The following is a 22,261-nucleotide window of genomic DNA, read 5'->3' as shown; positions in this document are numbered from 1 at the left end:
AAAAATGGCACAGTAATAACGAAGATAACAGCTGCCCTTGCAGACTTGTTAAGGAATTGAATGAAAGGACCCATGAGAAAATCTATAGGAAGCTGGTCTGTAAATTCTACAACACTATAAAACATACAGCAATGTTGAAACATACATAAATAAATCAGCACATGCTGCAATTATCTAATAATAGTCAATAATGCCATATAATCTCATAAATTTAAAGAGTAGCTGAGATTAATAAACATGATTGTGATTTCAAATATTATTATCCATACATGTCTAATAGGACGCTGACATGTAGTTGTCCTACTGGTTTGGTCTTTAGGAATATTTCTGGATCATTTGTGATTAATATGGATTTTAATTACTGAATTAATTACTGTAGTTGCTTGAGTACACTTAGAGTTTTCATTTTTAATTTTGTATTTTCAAATGGCCTTGCCAGAGTTGCCTTGTTAAATTGGGCTTTATAAACATGTAATTATTTATACCAGCTCACGTTAGGGCCAAGCTTAAAGACTGCTATTTTCCACTGTTGTAATTATAACTGTAACAGATGGTGAGTTATTTGAACTAAACAGTTCACTGTCTTAGAACTATACTTTTTATATTTGTCTTGCAAGTTATCTGTTTATTATATTTTAAAGGTAAAATTACTATAGATATATATGCACAAAAATATAAACTGTGTATGAGACATATTTACAACTCTTAATCAAAAAGTTGGTAATTTCAACTTACTATTTGTTTTTCAAGCAGTCAATAAAACTTTCACTTAAAAATGTTCCTTATACTTTAAAATAACTTTAATTTCCTTGGATATGAGTACTCTATAATTAAGTAATCCCGGTTATACAAAAAAAAAAGTGTTAGATGTAAATACATAATTCTGCCACCAAAGCTAACAGAAATGTTATCATTAAGTGTTTTCTACATTCTTGAAGAAGGTAATAAATATTCCCAAGTCTGTCTCTTTTTTTTTTTTTTTTCACTTTTGAAGGAGGCATTAGTCATATTGACTATCCAGTTCTAGCCAGGAAACAGGCAAACACAGAAGACATATTATAGAATACTTTTGATGGCAAACATTCATTTGCCAACCTTGGGTACCATGAATGACATTATTAACTAAAGTTCACTATCATAAAGTATCTCTTGTAGTTCTTACAATTCTTAATTCTCTAAGTGGAAACAGATGCTTTTGCAAAATTATGATTCCTAAGTTAACCTCTGGTTTTATAGGTAATTTGTTTAATAGATAATTTTCATTTATTCACTCTATTTGCTGTATGGGGCAGAGCTAGTTTATGATGGTTCTGACTCAGTTTCAACCCAATATGTTGCCTACCACTGAATCAGCAAACACAATCCACATAGGTGTGTCTGGATTAACTCAGCACTCACTGAATGTAGAGTAATGTTTTCACCACTCTCTGTGGCAAAACTTTTTTTTTATAGCAATGTGGAATGTTGTCCTAAACAGACTTTTAAGATAGACCAAATAAGTTTGTGTCTGAGCAAGGAAATGTTGACATCGTGCATCTCAGAACCAAATATATATATATATATATATATATATATATATATATATATATATATATATATCTTAATCTCATTTTCAACAAACCCAAGAAATCTTCAGAATATGCCAGATTTTGATTAAATTGCCTTTTGTCCCCATCCAGAACCTGACTTCACTTATCTGTCTCAAACTTTTCTTAGAACAAATGAGCTAAGAACCCCCTATACAAAAGTTCTGAAACTCCATAATCACCCAATTTATAAAATTAATTTAACAGCCTGAAAACTATTAATCAAAAGGTGAAAAAATGCACCAGAAAAATACTTGTGGGTCTATGCATTTTCCAATGTCATAAATAAATTCTCTTGATTGTGCATGTGGAATAATTTGGGGCACACAAAAAAGAAATTTGGCATACATATTAGTGATTTGTAGGCAGAGACAATATTTGTGCTTAAATTTGAGCTAATTTTCTCTATAGTTTTATTACTTTGCATTCATAAAAGATTATATTAATTCATTCAATTCAGATGATTTCAGACTTTGTTCCTGTAAGTAATATTAATTTTATTTGAATTGCAAATGACAACATAATCTCATTTTTTAATTTCAAGCCTGGGGACTCAAAGATTATACTAAAATCCAAACAGATGTTCAACATGAAGAGTGTTTACAGACTTACTGAATTCAATGTTTTTTGGTCACTAAACTTTTTGAATGTATTTCTTAAATACAAAAGTATTTAAGAGAAGAAACCAATTTTTTTGTGTGTGGCCTCATTTATATACCACTTGTGTGTACAACCAATTGTTAAGGCTCCTTAGTTACTACATTATAGATTCTAGAGAATGCAGCAAAGTATTTTTAAAGTAAATATCTAGATGACATAAAAGAGATAAGATTTACTCACCATTCCTATGAAAATTTTTAGTTGCTTAGGAAAAAACTACATGAAATAATGGTTTTCAGATACTGGAGAACAGGCGGGAAAATTCAATAATGTTGGAGAAAGATGACATAAGCAACCTGGGTCCTACAATTGTCCGCAATCACTACTTTGAGAGTTTCCTGGCTATAGTACATAGAGGAGAATGCAGGCAAAAATTTGCTGGTTACCCTGCATTTTGGAGACAGAGAGGAAAGGGTGGGAAGGAGGAGAAGCTGAGGTTCTCATGACAGAGTCCTGGTGAGGAGACAGTTGCATGGAGAGAAAATGAGCTCCTAAGATCTGCCAAGGGTGCCCTCTTCTAAGTCTTAAAAACCTTCCCACAAAGAAAACTTCAGGTTCATATAGCTTTACTGCATTTTTCCAAACAATTAAGAATAAATAATGCAAATTTTACACAAACTTTTCCAAAAAGTTAAAGAAGGACACATCCCAACTCCCATCTGCTCAACACCCAATGAATGTTACTACTATGAGTGCACATAAGTGTTGATTAATTAATATCAATTGGATGGTGAGTGCATATGGTGCTTGCTTTTCCATTCTTGGGATACTTCACTTAGTAGAATGGTCTCCAGCTCTATCCAGGATAAAACAAGAGGTGCTAGATCACCATTGATTTTGTGGCTGAGTAGCACTCCATGGTATACATATACCACGTTTTATTAATCTACTCATGTATGGAAGGGCACTTGGGTTGTTTCCACATCTTTGAGACATTGTTAAGAAAATGAAAGGACATACCACAGATTGTGTGAAAATATTTGCAAATAGTACATCTGATAGAGGACTTGTATTTAGAAAACATAATGAACTTCTAAAACTCAACAGTAAGAAAGAAAATAATCAAATAAAATAATGGGCAAGAGATATAAACAAATCGTTCAGCAAAGAAAATGCAGCAATGACAAGCATATAAAAAGATGCATGACATCATTATTAATTATAGAAAAGCAAATTAAAACCACAAGGGGTTATTCTTCCACATATATAATGATGTAAAAAACAAAACAAAATGATAATGTCAAATTCTGGCAAAGATGCAGAGTAAATAAAATATTCATATACTGCTGGTAGGATTGCAAAGTGAGGAAACACATTTAGGAAAAAAGTTTAGTAATGTCTTATGTTCTAAACATGCACTTATCATATGCCCCAGAAATCTTACTCCTTGTTGTTTAAAGGAAGTAAAAAATTATGTTCATATGAATAATCTGTACTCCAATGTTTATCATAGCTATATTTGTGATCACCCCCAACTGGAGCCAACTGAAATGCCCTTCCATTGGTGAATGAAGGAATAGTGCATCTATACAATGGAATGAAATTCAATAATAAAAAGAAATAAATTATTGATGTATGCAACAACATGGAAGAAACTTGCATTAGTTTGCTACAGCTGCCATAACAAAATAACAAAATCTGTGTGGCTTAAACAATAAAAATGTGTTTCTTCATAGTTTTAGAGGCTGGAAGTCTAAGATCATGGTGTAAGCAGGGTCAGTTTCTTCTGAGGTCTGTGAAAAAGAATCTGTTAAATGCCTCTCCCCTAGCTTCTGGTGAATTGTGTTGTTACTTGGCTTATAGAACTATCACTCCAATCTGTGGCTTCATCTTCACAATGTCATTCTTCCTGCTTGCATGTCTGTGTTCAAATTTTCTTCTTTTTATAAAGACACCAGTCATACTAAATTAAGGGCCCATCCTGTTCCACTGTGACTTCATCTTAATAATTGTATCTACAATAACCGTATTTCCTATGTATACATAGTGATATATATATATATATATATATATATATATATATTTGTATATGTGTATACACCCACACAATGGATTATTTATTATTCAGCCATACAAAAGAAGGAAATCCTGCCATTTGGGACAATATTGATGAACCTTGAGGGTTCCATGCTAAGTAAAATAAGTCAGGAAAAAAAATATGATTTCATTTATATGTGGAATCTAAAAAAAGTTGAAGTCATAGAAACAGAGAGTAGAATGCTGGGAGCTGGAGGTTTGAGGGGAAATGGCAGATGGTGGTCAAAGGTATAATTTTTCAGTTATGAGACAGATAAGTTCTGGGGATTTAATAATGTACAGCATAGTGATTATAGTTGCTCAGAGAGTAGATCTTAAATATTCTCATCACCAAAAAAAGAAAAAAAAAGAAAAGGAAATAAAATAGGTAACTAGGTGAGATGATAGATGTATTAACTAACTTGATTATCATAATCATTTTATAATATATATGTATATCAAAGCATCACATTGTGTACCTTAAATATATATAATTTTATGTCATTAAAGCCAGAGGGAAAAATAGGGGCAGAAGTCTCTATGTAGATGAATTTTCATACAACATTGGTTTTAATAAGGAAAATTTTAAAAAACAGTTTAAATGTTCATCAATAAAAGAATATTCAAATATGCATGTTACCAATCCTATGGAATATATAATGCAACTATCAAAAAGGTATACATCTTACATTTGGGGGATGGTCACACTTGAAGCTCTGACTTGAGGGGAGAGGGGGGCATGGGCAATATATGTAACCTTAACATTTGTACCCCTATAATATTCTGAAATAAAAAAAAAACAAGAAGGAAAAAAAAGTTGTACATCTTAAATATATGCAATTTATTTTTATCCATTATGCTTCCATAAAGCTAAAAATTTTTTTAAAAATCAACCAATTAATAAAATAATGCTATAGATTTATATGTGTTTACACAGAAGATGTTCACAGGACAGTGGACCAATGTTGCATTGTCTACCGAACTCACATGCCTCTTCACTGAAGAACAACAGCATGCTTTCCTCAAATCCTAATACAGCTGGAGCCTACTGGATTCTCCTTTCAGAGAATTTGGAATCAAGGGTAAGAGGCGCTAGTTTACCTGGAATGGTTACAAGAACTGAATGTTTAAACTCCAGAGCTGTGAGACGGCCAAAGCAGCGAGCGAAGAAAAAAGGCAGATGTGCAGAAAGAAGCAGACACGAACCTAAATGGCTCCAAAGAAAGGAGAGAGTAATGGAAGACAGCAGTTTTCTGCAAATCTCTTCTTGATTCTGGTATACTTTGATGCCCAGCTGCTCTCTCACCCTTGGGTTTTCTGAAATATCCTTGATTTGTTATTTAAAATGTCCTTTTTTCCTCAAGTTAGTCATCTATTGGTAGTTGAAAGAGTACATGAAAAGTAAAACTTACCAAATTACAGCCAAAAAAAAAAAAAAAGTAGAGAGAGAATGAGTAAATTTGGGCAGGGTATATACAAACCTGTTACCAGTAATTATTTGTGGAAGGTGGGACCATAGGTGATTTTACTTTTTAATACAGACTTTATGTTTAGAAAAGAGCATTTTTTTTCACATCCATAGACACAGGAAAGTGCTATCCCATCCCAGTTCTAATCAATACAAATGAAAACTGTTAACAGATTGATATTTGCAATAGTTCAGAATTCTTAATTACATTGCTGAACTAATAGATTTGTTTGCAATAATAATATATTTCTTTTTGTAATAAAAGGGCAATAAACACATTTGAAATAAGTTAAAATGGATTTAACTGTTATGTATATAGCCTTTTTTCAGGTATGAAATTCTATCAAATTTTCTTGTTTCCTTGTAACACTATGCCATTTCCCCTTAAAGATACTTTTTTTTGAGTTAGTGTTTCAATGATCTTTATATTAATATAAGCAGAATGAAAAATATTTATTCTTATCTTTCTTTAAGTAACCCCCTTTATTGTGACAAATATTCTAAAAGAGCTTCAATTTCTTTGGTTTCTTTGAAATTTATTATATTTACTATTGCTTCATAAATCATAGGTATTATGGATAATTAAATTTAAGAAATCATTAGTTAAATCTCTCACTTTTCAAATGACAAGACTAAGACCTAGGAATGTTAAGTTACCAAAGATCACCTTCAAGTTAATTTTCTGTTTTCCAGAAAAAAATAGTTTTGTATACTGCTATGTCTCTTAGGATGTTAGACAGTTCTCTCATTGACATTGCTTCAATAGCCATGATTTATTCTTTTCTCTTGTGCTAATTTGTAATGGTGTATATCTAAATGCAATCGTACATTCTAGAATGTACTGCCTCCTCCTCTTTCTCTCCTTTTACCTTACTTCTTTCTCCTCCACCTTTAAGGAAGCTTTCACATACTATACTGTTTTAAGATCTTGTCTTCATTCCCTTTTTGAACTGGGTAACAAGTGATAGAAATGAGAAGTGGTATGGACAGGGAGTGGGCATTTGTTTCCCGGCCCTACTTAAGTTTACAAATTCAAGAAATCAAGTATGTTCTGTGAACCATATACTGAACTAAGTGCTTCACATGAATTATTTTATTCGAGTCTCCCCAAAAAAGTTCTTAAAGTTTCCTGTGGAAACTGAGGCCCAAAGAACGTGTTAAAAAAGTCATAGTTTGAGGTAGAGGTCTGTTTGAAATGTAGGTGGTCTGATTTCAGAGACAGAACTCTGAGCCTGGGCACTAAATTTGGTCAAGGCCATTAAGACTCAATACTATAATTTTGCAGGTGGGAAACCAGTATTTCTGAATTACCACAATGGCCTGCACATGTGTGTTGTTGTGACCTTTGGCCAAGTGTTTCTATCAGGAGAGGCTAGTATAAACTCCAGCCAAGAATGAGGACATCCAGTTAGATCAAATTCAGACTGTTAGATTACTCCTCTAGCTGTGGTTTCAGGGTAGTCTTTTTGGAAAAATTTCTTATCTACCTTGAAGTTCAAGATGTTCTATGCTGGGAACTAAGTGACTATTAAAAAAAAATTTTTCTTTTTTTATAATACAAATTAATTTAATTTAAATTTTGGGGGAACAATGTAATATTTTTATTGATAGGGATGCATAATCAAATAGGTGTACAGGTCGCTGATATGTTGCTCAGGTTAATGTATGCATTTCTCTCTTTTTTTTTATTTTGTGGTATTATGAGAGACTATTTATTTAGCTCCATAAGCAAGGTTAAAGGTTACTTTGCTTGCATTGATTGTTTATGTCAGCTGTGGAAATTTACATAGACTAACAGAGTTTTGTCCTGTTGCTCAGTGATCTTGGAGTGTGGATAAATGCAATTTCTTAAGCTAATTAGATTTCTGATATTAATTCCTCAACTGGGGCTGATGACAGCCAAAAAGATACTTCTTTGCTTTGGTCACATTATTGTAGAATAGGTTCGGGGTTGAAAAATATATTTGATAGCCAGCGTATTTTTTACTTTTATTATTCCACTAGATTTTATTTAATCATGAACCATAAATTATATTGATGCTTATAATTTAAAAAAGAAACATAAATGTCTAAAAATATGGGATTGGTTAAGAAAGTTTTATTCATAAAAGGGGACAACACTCATTAAAATATGTCCAGACGAATAACAAAGACATCAAAAAGTTTAATGAGATATGATTAAATCAAATAATTAATAAAAACCTCTACAAATCAGGATATGGGATCTGATTATTCTTGTAAAATAATCAACAAAATCAAATATTTGCCTAATATGAGAAATTCTGTTTGCTTATTTCTATTTTCTACATTAAATATGTATTGTTTTGTAAGAAAAAAATCACATAAAATACTATATTAGGACAATGTATAAAAAAATCTTTTAGGAAAGAAACAACATTTGGGTGTTGCAGATGAGAGACAAATATAAAAGGCACCTCATTGAAAATGCTTCCTTAAGATTGTTTTATGCAAATATTAGAGACCATATGCTGAACCTTGCAGTTTGGCATGCAAATACCTCATCTTCTAATTGCCCAGGGGATCTTGCCCAGGTTTGGGAGATTATTTAAAGTTATTTACAATAACCAAGACGATTTCGTTTGTAAAACCAACTAGAGCAAAAAAAAAAAAAAGATTCTATCTCAAGAAGGAATAAGTTAACTTCATTACAAAAACCTGTGGGTTTGTTAATCACCAATTCTTAGGGCCAGTTATGTTTGTGTGCATTTATATTACCTCAAAAACAGCATTTATGTCAGTTTGGAACAGAAATCTTATTCTTTCTAAGGTCCATCTGGCCATTTGCAATTTTACTCATTGGCAGGTTTGCAAAGAAGGTTTCCAACATGCCCCAAAAGAGACCCCTCCCTTATATTTAGGATTGCAAATAAAATTTAAAAATATGCTGTCAATGCACATGAAATGCTCAAACCTATTAAAAAGCTCCCCATTGCTCTTAAAGTCTAAACTCTAAAAATGATTTACAAAGTCCTCTATGATCGAGCTCCAGTTTTTTCCACTGGTCGCATCTGTCATGATTCCCCAGCATCTCAGTATGCAGAGCAAACTGGAAATTCTTTCAGTAACCTGGTTATGTTATGCTCTCTTGTCTCTGCACCTTTGTATTAACATATGCTATTCCCTGTGTCTCAGAACATCCTGCCCCTTTTCCTGGTCAACTCCTACTCAAATCTGAGGTCTGGACTGAGATACCCATTTTTTTCTGGGAACCATATTGTATCACTTTTACAGTGATGACAGTACAAATCACCTGCCCACATGGATACAGAATAGAAATCATGTCTCTCTTTCTCCATGGCATCACTGCTATACAAGGATAGCAGGTGTACCTTGAAAATGTAATGATGAATATCATGCAGTTTCTTTTTAAACATTATGCTATTTCCAGAATATGAATTTGATTCTTTCTTCAATATGGTGTGTGGGAAGGAGCAAAATTTGGAGTTGAAAGGTTCTGGTCCTTGGATCCTGTGTTAGCTGTGAATATGATATGTAATGTATTTCTCAACCTTCCATGACACTCAGTTTCTTCAACTCCAAATGATGTTAATAAAAATATCCTTATCCTTCCACCTACTTTAACTTCAGGCACAATTTAGATCATGTATAAGAAAGCATTTTTTGAAATGAGGAGGTGCGATATGTAAGTCAGGTATTTTATTGACCACATTTTCAGTGGAAATCTCCTTTGCTGGTCATGGTGGTTGAGTTGTCACTTCCCATAAAGTTCCTATCAGCATCTTTCATCAATCATCACCAAAAGGTTGAACAAACCAAGTAAAAATAGTACCCTGCTATGCAAATACATTGTCATACACCATGAGCCTCTAATTCCAAATATGTTTTTGCTCCCCCTAATAAGAAATCCTGGAGACACTGCCTAATCTTAATGGTCAAGATTCTTAGAGCCACAAAAATATAGCAATCAAAACCCATGCCAAACAGATTAGCTTAAAATTAAATTGGCCAAATCTATTAGAGAGATATTTTTTAGTCGCCTTATTCTGTCATTGAATATATCACTGAAGTGAAGTTTTGAATGATGAAAAAAGCATAATTTGGCATAGCATTAGCATTGAGATCAGTAGAATGAAAGCTGTTTTTAAATGGATTTTTAAAAGGGTAATCTGCAGAAAAATCTGCATTTAGGGAATGGTGACATTTGATAATTAAAACCTGGGATATCTCCAAAGGCGAAGCTTCAAAACAGTCTCCTGTCAAGCACTCTCTTTAAATAAGGTGTGTTGGGCTCATTGATTTGCATGAATTCGTCTGGTTTCTGTCATCTGAAAGTCGTGTCTTACAATTTTGAATGTTTATGTGCTTTGACAGTTCCCATCTGCTGTGGGGAAGTCTAAGTGCCCCAAGTCTAGTTGGCAGAACTCAGTTAAATCTTTGTTTTTATTTGATAGCATTTAAATTATTTATAGTGGCTATGTCTCATTGATTATTAGAGAAAAAATTTTTGATGACACAAGGAATTCCTGTCACTATTTTTCAGATTATGAATACATGCAGAGCAAAATGACACAAACTTCTTATTAACATGAACCTTCGGATACTGTGATCATAATTAGTTCGTCTGTGGTCCCTTCATTAGTTATTTATTTATTCACCTTCATTTTCCACTTCATTTTGGAGGATTTGTGCTGTTGTCATTTCATTGCAAAAAGTGCAAGGGCAACCATATCAGAAACGTCAAGTATTCAGAAATTGGTGACCTTGAAACAAGCACATTAAAACTGCACAGGGCTAAAACTTAACTATGACAGGCAGGCTTTCAACAAGGAAGGAATTAGAGCAGAGGTCAGGTAGGAATGCCACCTGTGTCAAGATGTGTGGCCTCCATGCCACAGTTGCCAACTCTTTATGTTCAATTTATGCTCTCTGTATCACGTTACTTAATGCATGTATATCAAGAACATATCGCGGTGCCATTGTTATTAGCATTGAGGAAAAACAGAGAAGATACATGTTCTCCTGGAGCTTACCTACTAATGGGACAAGTCATATAATAAATATGCCCAAAAGTATTTTTTAAGAGTTTGGGAAGGAAATATGGAGAGAGCTATGATTGAAAACAACAGAGATTAGGCAGAGAGATATCCTTCTGCATAAATCTCAAGTTTCTCTTTTTCTGTGTTTGTTGTAAAATATTCTGTAAAATCAGAACGTGAGGTTGTGGTATATAAACCATCAACATTGTACCTCTGATGTTATGGCTTTGGGTCCAGCTCTTCCCCTACTGCAAAATGATTATTATTCTCAATGGTAACATTGCCGACTAGGTATTTTTCTTTCCCATTCCATTTACTGGTTTTTGTAAGAACAAAATAATGCTGCATAATATTTATTATATGCTTATTAAGCTAAGCATGAGTTATGTCATTTAATCATCACAGATTATGATACATGTAGATATTATTTTTAATCATTTGTGCAAGCATAATACACAAGTAGTAGAGTGCACAAATCTTAAGATTACAACGTAATACATTTTATGAAGTGAATACACCTGTGTAATTCTGTCAGATAAAACATTATCTGTTCCCAGAAAACACGATTGTACTAACTCTAGTCATTACCGTCTCCCAAAGGCAACCGCTTTTCTGACTTTCATTATAATTGAATAGTGAACTTCATATGAATATTCATTCTTTTGTATTAGGCTTATTTTCTTAGTGTTATGTTTTGAGACTTGTCCCCGTTGGTGCATGAAACAGAAGGTCATTTTGTTTCATTGATGTACAATATTCCAGTGTGTGGCTGTATCATTGCGGATTTATTCTTTCTATTGTTCATAGACATTTGAGTTGTTTCTGGTTTGGGGGTATGATGAATAAAAGCACTACAAGCACTTTTTTCCCCATATATTTTTGTGCACATAGGTACTTGTTTCTGTGGGTGGATATTTAGGAATACAGTTGCTGACTTATAGGACATGCATATGTTCAACTATAGTAGATATTGACAAAGATTTTCTATCAGCTGAGATGTCATCAGAGACATCAAACCACTATAAATAATATATACTAAGGGATTTATTACAGTCTGTACACTTTACTACGGAGTTGTGGAAATTGGTGGAGCAGTCTATGGAGGATGCTGCCACCATGTCTAGTATTGAAGCTCAAATCATTCTAAGTCAGCCAGACCAGTAACTGGAAAGAAAAGTTGATTTTAGAAGAGAGCAATAACAAAATGGAACTCACGAGGAAGAACTAGAACCCTTGAAGAAAACCTTAAACCCTTGAAAAAAAAAAAAAAAAAAAAACCTCTACCCTGTTAGGAAAAGCCAAAACCTGCTTTTGCTGCTCACCGCCACCAACCTTGATGCTGTGGGCTTCTGCAGGGGGAGCTGGCACCCTTTGCCACGGAGCTGCACGTGCATTTGGTGCAAACCTTAGAGAAACTCACGGATAGAATCAAGGGATGGCCCAGGAGATGCTGGAGAACCACCTTTCAAACCTCACCCAGAGTGTCTCTTCCAGCCAGTGCTAGCAGAGAATTGTATAGGGGAAAGAATTGCGAAATGTAGTTCCAGTTGTAGTTTAGTAGAAAAAGGACAAAGCTGCCCTGTTCCAGCCTTCTCACTTGGATGTGTGCACATACTTCTTTCAACTGTCCTCAACTTCTTTAAAAAAGAAAAAAGCAAAATGATGTCTCTAACATGATACAACCATCCCTCACAGAACTTCAAATACGCTCTCCCTCTCTTCAAAAGAGAACATGAAATATTTTATTTTTCAGATTATATGATTTACTCCTTGAGCTGAGTCAAACTCTCATTTTTAAATCCTACATTTAAATTCAATTTTTGCTGGTATGTGTAATGTTAGGTGGTAGAAAAATGGGACAGACATAGATTAAAATGTCGGTTAATATACATACAACAGAGTAACATCAAAATAAAGAAGGGATGCCCATGGCTACTGTAGTTCTCATTTCTAAAGTAGCTACATAATTGTAGCTGGTATCTTTGTTTTTAATGGTACTTTTTAATTGTAAAGTGTATTAATTTATGAGGTACAAGGTGATGTTAAAGTTTATCAATACAAGGTGGAATAATTAAATCAAGCTAGTTTACTTTCATCACCTCAAATATTTAATACTTCTGTGGTGAAAGTATTAGACATTTATTCTCTTAGCAATTTCGTAAAGTGTGGTATTCTTATTAACTATGTTCATGGTGCGCAATAGAACTAAGAAAAAAACACCCATATTCCTCCTGTCTAACTAAAATTTTGTGCACTTTGACCACCATTGCCCCATTCCCCTCAGCCCCCAGCCTCTGTAGCCACCATTCTACTCTGTTTTTTTCTTTCCTTTTTTCCAGAATATTATAGGGACATGAACGTTTTGATTACATAAATTGCTTTTATACCATTTGAGTGAAAGTTATCTGTGTCCCCATCACCCAGATAGTATGCATTGTATCCATTTGGTGTGACTTTACCCATCCTCTCTTCCCCCCTGCAGCTTGATTTCTGATAAATGTTATTTCCATATGAACACATAAGTGTTGATTGATTAGTTCCAATTTAATGGTGAGTACACGTGGTGTTGGTTTTTCCATTCTTGTGATACTTCACCTAGAAGAATGGTCTCCAGTTCCGTATCCAGGTTGTTACAAAAGATACTAGATCACCATTTTTTATGGCTGAGTAGTACTCCATGGTACATACATACACCACATTTTATCAATATATTCATGCATTGTTGGGCACTTGGGTTGTTTCTACATCTTTGCAATTGTGAATTGTGCAGCTATAAACATTCAAGTGCAGGTGTCTTTTTTATACAATATTGTTGTTTTTTTTTCCTTTGGATAAATACCCAGTAGTGGGATTGGTGGATCAAATGGTGGTTCTACTTGCAGCTCTTTGAGGTATCTCCACACTACTTTCCATGGAGGTTGTGCTAGTTTGCAGTCCCACCAGCAGTGAATATGATGTGATGCTGCCTGGGGCTAAAACAGATACTTGGTGAATCCTTCCTTTTAGATCTAGTCTCCTGGAAACTTGGGCACTAAATGCCATACTCTCTGTTTCTGGAAGTGTGATTGTTTTAGATTCCACATCTAATTGAGATCTGAAGTACGTGTCTTTTTTCTCTTCCTGGCTTATTTTACTTAGCATAACATTCTCCAATTTAACCCATGTTGTTGAAAATGACAGAATTTCTTTCTTTTTAAAGACTGAATAGTATTTCATTCTGTATACATACCATGTTTTCTTTATTCATTCCCCTGTTGATGGACAGTTGGGTTGATTCCACAACTTGGCCATTGTGAACAGTGCTGCAATGAACATGAGGGTGTGGACATCTCTTTGACAAATACCTTCCAAATCTTTGGGGGTAAAAACCCAGAAGTAGGATTGTTGGATCCATATGGTAATTCTATTTTTAGTTTTTTGAGGAACTTCTGTGCCATTTTTCATAATGGCTGTACTGGCTTACATGACCACCAACAGCATATGAGGGTTCCCTTTTCTCCTCATCTCTGACAACACATGTTATCTTTCATCTTTTTGATAATAGCCACCATTACAGATGAGAGGTGATCTCTCCCAGTGGTTTTAATTTGCATCTCCCTAATGAGTAGTGAGGTGGAGCATTTTTTTCATATATCTGTTGGCCATTTACATGTCTTCTTTTAAGAGATTCAGGTCAGCTGCCCATTTTTTTTTTTTAATTTCAGTTGTTTGCTTTCTTGTTATTGAATTGTTTTAGCTCCTTATATATCTTGAATATTATCAGACAGTCAAGATATATAAGGATCTTATCAGAAGTCTGGCTTGAAAATATTGTCTCCCATTCAGTAGATTGTCTCTGCTAATTCTTTTCTTTGCTATGAAAAAGCTTTTTAGTTTGATGTAATCCCATTTGTCTATTTTTTTGCTTCTGTTGCCTGTGCTTTTGGGATCAAATAAAAAAAATTATCCCGACAAATGCCATGTAGTTTTTTCCCCTATATTTTCTGCTAATAGTTTTATAATTTCTGGCCTTATATTTAAGTCTTTAATTGATTTTGAGTTGATTTTTATATATAGTGTGATATAAGTGTCCCATTTAATTCTTCTGCATGTGGACATCCAGATTTCTCAATTTCAATTCCATAATTTTTCCCTTAGCAAGAACTCAGCTGGTTGAAATTCCTTGCCTGGTGTGGTGACTCAAACCTTTATTCCTGAAAGATCTGAACAGTTTTGCCTGTATCGGGTTATAATTTCCCATTCATTTTTTTTTTTAACGGGAAGTATTATGGGAACTTTTATTTATTGATTGATTTTTATATTTATTTATTTATTTTTATTACCCATTCATTTTAATGACAGGACATGGGACTACTAAGAGACATCCAGAAAATCTGAAAGGATATTCTGTATTCCAGACATACTCACTTATCCTAATCATGTAGTAGTAATCTAATTTCTCCTTAATAATCAGGAATAATTACCACAGAATGTTGAATCATTGTCATAGGAGCCTTAAATGGCCAGCTATACATTTTGACTTTCAGTTTGATGGAACCATTACTGTGACCTGGCAGAAGTTTTAATTTTTGGGGAACTCCAGATCTTGAGATAGACATTAGTCTAACGTGATAGTCTCTAGTCACATGTGGCTATTTACATTACATTTAAATTATTTAAAACTAAACAAAATTTTAAATTCATTATCTCAGTTTTAGTAGTCATCTTTCAAGACTTCAATAACCACATGAAGCCAGTGGCTACCATGTTGGACTGTACAAATATGAAGCAGTGTCACCTGGTCTAGAGACTACCATAATCCAAAGTTTGTTGACAGAAACAAATTTTTGCCAGAGAAACAAGAGAACTATTAGTGAGAATAGTTTCTTCCAATTTCCACCTGGTGATTCCTTAACCTATGGATTTTGGTTATGGAGAACAGGATCATATACAGGTTGCTCTACATTTTTAGAGCATATCCTGCATTCTGGAGAACATTGTTGCAGCTTGTGAGATGTTCTTACCAAACCAATGCCATAATTGAGTCTTCAAAAAGCCATTCCACCATCCTATTGTCAGTACGACTGCTTCAGGATGATGAAGAACATTATAAGACCAGTAAATTGCATAAATACATGACTGTGTCCCTTGGTGAAAAGCAAAACTGTGTGGAATATCATGATTGTGAATAAGGTGTCCTATAAACCTTGCACAATGGTTCTGGTAGAAGCATTACAAGCAAAGAAGGTAAATCCATATTCAGAGAGAGTGTCTGTTCCAGCAAGAACAAAGGGCTGCTCCTGATTTTGTTCTGATGGTCTAATGTAATTAGTCTGTACCAGATGGCTCAACAATCTTCTTGGAGAATGGTGCAATATTGGGAGATGAGCAATGGCCTCTGCTGATGGCAATTTGGACATTCAGCAATGGCTTGAGCCAGATTGGCCTTGGTGAGTAGTAGTTTATGTTTCTGAGCCCAAGTTTAAACTCTAGCCCTCAAACATAGCTGCTTTGTTCATGAGCTTTTTTATGTCAAAAACAGAAGTGTCTGACTCACCCCCACAGAATTGATCATTTTGTCTAGACGATCATTAAAATCCTCTTGTTTGAGGTTGCATTTGGGTAGATGTTCACATGGAGAACAAATATCGTCATCATCTGTGCCTAGTCACGTAACCAATTTTCCAATTATATCCCTTCCAAGTCCCTAACCACTCATCTAATAAATTAGTCACTGTACATTAAGTGGTGTAGACCCATATCTTTCTCCTTCCTGGCAAAGTCAACAACCAGATACACTGCTAGAAGTTTTGCCCACTGAGGGATTTCCCTTCACCACTGCCCTCCAGTGCCACCACCAAGGGGAATACAGGTGGTCTCATCTCTAAACGAGGCCATTTTTTTTCAGCCAGATGATTGTAGGAAAATCTCCATGTGCCTATGAGGGCAAGTGGAGAAGGAGGAGGCATTGAATCAGGAATATGGCCTGTGAATCACTTGCTCATGCCACTTATATTTGCCTTTAGAATATAATTGGGCTCAATCTCATATATATCATATAGATATGAAGTGCTGCTATGCTGCTACCTTTATGGTTTGATGGGCAGATAACACCCAGTTCATGATGAGCAGCTAAGGTCATGTCGTAATTTGGTAGCCTATGATAAAGGGTTCATTCTCTGTTTGTGCCCAGTAGTAGGAATGAAGCTGTTTTCAAAACTATATATGCTAGTTATTTGCAGAGGATGGTATAGCTTTGATCCAAAATTTTGGATATCTGCACACTAGGCCTCTTATAAGGTTTGCTCAAGTCTCCATAGAGCATCCCTATCTGTCGCAAACATTTCAAGGATCATGAGAATAAGTGGAATCATGTGGTCCAATTGGTATGGCAGCTGAGGATCATGAAAATCCTCTTGTTTGAGGTTGCTTTTTGGTAGGTGTTCATGGGTTTTTTTTGGGGGGGGGGAATCAAAATTGGCAGATTATCAGGCTACTCAATACCTTGGTTGGAATAGCATTGCTGAATGAAGTTTATGGTTCTGCAGAATCTAAAGTGATGTACTTGGCATTTTGGTTCTTTTTAATGATAAAAGGAAGCAGATGAGGCAACTGGTCTTCTACTTTGGAAAGAATATCTCACCATGCCTTGAGAGACCACTTTACCCCTAGAAATTTCACTGAGTTGACAGGCTCCTGAATTTTTGTAGGATTTCTTTCCTTTCTTCTTTCATCATATATTCTACCAAGGTGTATAAAGCAGTCATTACTTTCTGCTCATCTGATCTAATCAGCATATCATAAATGTAATGGATTTTCAACGTAATGATGTTCTATGAGGCCTGTGAAATGAAGATGCCATAGAAGTCTCTGTGGAATAGGTTATGGCATAGGATTGGAGGTTTAATATGGTCTTGAATTGCTGGCCATGTTAGAGAAAAGAAAATTGTTTCTGAAGGTTTTTTACTGAGAGATACGAAAGAGAGAGAGGCTTCGTCAGATTGCAGAGGAAGATTGCAAAAGAAGCCTTGTCGGATTGCAGATGCCAGGAGATGTGTTGATTTGTTCCAGCTATGATACTACATCTGGATCAGCAGCTGCAATTGGATTTCACCACCTGATTAAGTTTACGCTAATGCACTGTCATTTTCTAAGTCCCATCTGTCTTCTATACAGGCCAAAAAATCCAATTGAATGGGGATGTAGTGGTATCACCATACTGCATCTTTTAAAACCTAGTTGGTGGCACTTATCTCTGAAATCCCTCCAAGAATATGTTATTTGCTTTGGGTTTATTATTTTGCAGCTTCACATGCTTTCATCTGGACTTTTCTGCTGCATTTGTCATGGAACTGCTCATGTACATTGTTCATACCTCTAAGAAGCTAACAGAAGAGACCCAGTGTGAGCAGAAGGAGATGAGGATCTGATTGCTGCCCTATGCCAACCAGGTGAGCTAGCAGATTAGTGACAGTATACATGAGCTGCTCCAGGGCCTGGTACCCCAAGCTGGCCTCAGAGTGTAAGACATTATAATGACTATTGCTTTACTTTGCCTTCTAGATACTACCTCCTAATCATGAAGATATTTTTCTATTTTATCTTAAAGATTTATTATTTATTATTCAAATTCAAAACAGGTCTATCATCTATCTGGAGTGGAATTTTATATGTGGCATAAGGTAGTCACTTTTCCTATATTGATACCTGTTTGATTCAGCATCATTTATGAAAAAGAATATCCTTCCCTCCATCATATTGCTTGGGCATCATTGTAGTAAAACAGGTGACTGCATAGGGCTTGGAATAAAGCATAATTATTGTACTTTAAAAATAAGTGTTGGTGGCTAGTAGCGCAAGTCATCCAAATTTTTTTTCTTTGTGATATTGGCCTTTAGTCTTTCCATGTATGTTTTAGAATTCACTTGTTAATTGTCACAAAAATTCCTGTTGAGATTTTGATTGGAATGCGTTAAATCTATGAAACAATCTGTTGAAAATTGACATATTTACAGCATTGAGTCTTCCAATCTGTGAGCATGGTGTATCTCTCCATTTATTTATACATTCTGTAATTTCTCTCAGTAGAGTTTTATAGTTTTCTGTCCAGAAGTCACGCACATGTTGTTAGTTAGATATAGTCTTAAGTATTTGATAATTTTGATGCTATTGTAAATGGAATATTTAAAAATTTTCTATTTGAATTGTTTTAGTGTTGTAGAAATTTTTATATAGATCTTTTATAATTTTCTGCATTTAAATACTCATGGAATCTGTTGAATTTTTTATGTACTCAGTTAAACTATATGAAAATCATAGCCCTTTAATTCCTTGTTTTCCAATTCTTATAAGTTTTATTTTTTAAATTTCCTTCATATATTGTTTAGGACTGCCAGCACAATGTTGACTAAATGATAATCGACAGTCTTTTCTCTCATCCATAATGTTTGCTGTTATTTTTTTTCTTTTGTAGATTCTCTTTATCAGGTTAAGAAAACTTTTTGTCTTCAATTCCTTGTTTATTAAGTTTTTTTAAAATTAATTAGTGTTTGCTTTTCCTGTAAATATGGAGATAATCATATGACTTCTTTATTTTTATGATAATACAGTAAATCACATGCATTATTTTAAATATTAGCTAACCTTGCTTTTCTTAAATAAACCTAATTTTAAAAATATATTATTTTGAATTTGATTGCTATCATTTAAGTTAGTATTATATACACATATTTTCATTTATGCTCACAAGAGAAATTGCTATTAGGTCTATTATGATCCATATACTACAGATTTGGAAACTGACATATAGAGAGTTTAAATAATTAACCAAAGCCAGACAGATAGTTAAATGATTTAAAGTAAGGATGTCTATAATATATTGTCAATAATATATGTCAATAATATATTTCCATGAAATTATATTAAAAAATTATGATTGCTGATTACAATGTTTTCTGAAAATTTTACAAGAAAATGATGCTGGTGCTCTGTGAAGTCCCCTATAGTAAAGGTTATAAATTCATATTTTTCTACAAATCAAGCCACTTTGGCAAGTTTTATATTTTTCCACACAGTGGTAAGATATATTTAGCCTCACTTTACAAGTCCCTAAATAATCTCTCTTCCCCTCTTTCTTTTTTACTTCCTCTCTTTCCACGTTCACACATACTGTTTAGCCACACCGCCCACTTGCTGTCGTTTGAACATGCCAAAGCTAACCACACCCCTCCATCAGGGTCATTGAGCATGCTATTCCTTCTGCCTAGAGATGTCTGTCTCTAGACATCTGCATGGTCAGTCCCTCATCTCCTTTACTGCTCTGCAGAAATGCCTTCTTATCAGTCCTGACTCCCCAAGCCAAGCTGCCTTCCCTTTTCAGTGACTTGACTAGCACAGAGGCTCAGAGCCATGCTCCCTCCTTCCCACCCATAAACCCTTCACTAGGTTCCTTTACGTGTCTCTCACCTTCGTAGTGGGTGTCACCACCTGACATTTTAAATTCATGCCTCTAACTTCTCCAGAAGAACATAAACTCCTTTAAAAGACAAGGCTTTGTTCTGGATCTTGCTCTGTGTCTAAAACCCAGATAAGTACCTGGTGTTCTATAAATACTTTTTCCTTACAAACATTTCTTCTATGAATGGATGAAAACATGAATGAATGAGTTTACTAGTGTCAAAAGTTATCTAATTTATCAGAAATTCTTGCTAATTATTGTTTTCCTGTGAATCTAACCCTTTCCTCTCCCTCTGACCCCCATAAATCTAACCAGGAAGAAAGACATGTTTGGTTCCTCCATCATTATCTTCTTTTTATAGCAATCACTACAGAAGGTGTTGATAGATATTTAACACATCTTTGAGATGCATCCTGGCTGTGCCCAAGGTAACCTAGAGGTGGGAGCATTAATCATTTGCTATATGATAAGCTTCTGTTGTTTGCTTGTGGTGCACGGAGTTCATAATGCTCACTTTATATGCGATATGCTTGAAAAATGAAAGATTATTGTTGATATAAAAGTAAGCTATGTAATACAATATGTAATTCATTTCCCTCAATATATACCTCTTAGCTATAGTCAACCCTGCCCTTCACACCCAGTCCTGAGATAAATGTAAAAGAAGCATTTTGTATATAAATGATCCATCTCTCTACCAAATTGATTTCTGGGGCCAAAGAAATAATTGTAATTTATGAGATACACTTGCGATAGTCATGAATGTTAAACAGAGTAGATAGTCTGGGTGGCATGACTTTGATTTTTAATTATAGGTCATATGAAACTTCACCCTTCTTTCTTCCTTTAGAGTGAACGCTAAAAGTGCAACGAACTAACCTTTGAATGTCAATCTGAATTCCAGCAACAGGATGCAAACTCTGAGCAAGTACTTGGCCTCCTGGTACCTGAGTTTTTCTTGCAAACTTAAGCCTGCAAAATGCAATGATTCTATATCATTTTCTACAAAGGCAACTAGTTTGGGGGGGTATACCTTAGATGAGAAGTGTTTTAGTCATAAGTCTTCTACATGGCTTTCTGATAAAGAGAGATGGGAGGAGAAAGGGAGGAAAGGGGAGTGAGAGTTCTAAGTAATATATATTTTTATAAAAAAGTTACAACCCTAGTTTTCTAATAATACAACTCCTGTTTGCCAGACCTTACCTACCTGGGGAGCCAATTTGGGATCAGAGTCACAGAGTAACTCAAGTTTTACAGGCTCTTTCTTTACTGGTTGACCCAGCATCTCATTATCTTTTTGAACACCAGTCTTCCTCTCCACCAAGGCATTTCTGGGTACCCCTAGAGAGGGTACTTAGGGAAGGGCTGGGGAAGGCAGCTGGGCAAGGTTCAGGCAAAGATGTTTTGATAATGTCAACAGCAGGAGTAAAGATTCTGTTATCTGATGGAGGGTGGTGCATTGAGAAATGATGTAGGTCTGTGGTCCTCACCACCCCCCACCCCCAGAGCAGTACCAGCCACGGAGCAGTACCAGTCCATGGACTGTTAAGCACTGGGCCACACAGTGGGAGGTGAGTGGCAGGTGGAAGCTTCATCTGTATTTAAAGCCGCTCCTGAGCACTCACAGCACTGCCTGAGCCCTGCCTCCTGTCAGATTGGCAGTGGCATTAGATTCTCATAAGAATGTCAACCCTGTGGTAAATTGCGCTTGTATAAGGAGCTCACTCCTTATAAGAATCTAATGCCTGATGAGCTGAGGTGGAGCTGGGGCGGTGATGCTAGCACCAGGGAGCGGCTGCAAATACAGATTATCATTAGCAGAGGGGATTGACTGCACAATAAATGTAATGCGCTTGAACCATCCTGAAATCTTCCCCTCTCCACCCTGCCCCGCCCAGCCCGTGGAACAATTATCTTCCATGAAACCAGTCACTAGTGCCAGCAAAGGTTGGGGACTGCTGATGCAGGTAGAACCTAAAGAATGGGGCTTGGGAGGTGGGGGGTGAGGAAACATAGGCCAGAAAAGAAGACAGGGGCTAGAGCAAGCAAGGGGTGCAGGACAGTTCTTGTAGCTTCT

This window comes from Microcebus murinus, chromosome 8 (genome assembly GCF_040939455.1).
Source record: "Microcebus murinus isolate Inina chromosome 8, M.murinus_Inina_mat1.0, whole genome shotgun sequence".
Classification (NCBI taxonomy): domain Eukaryota; kingdom Metazoa; phylum Chordata; class Mammalia; order Primates; family Cheirogaleidae; genus Microcebus; species Microcebus murinus.
Note: the sequence above shows the minus strand (reverse complement) of the source record.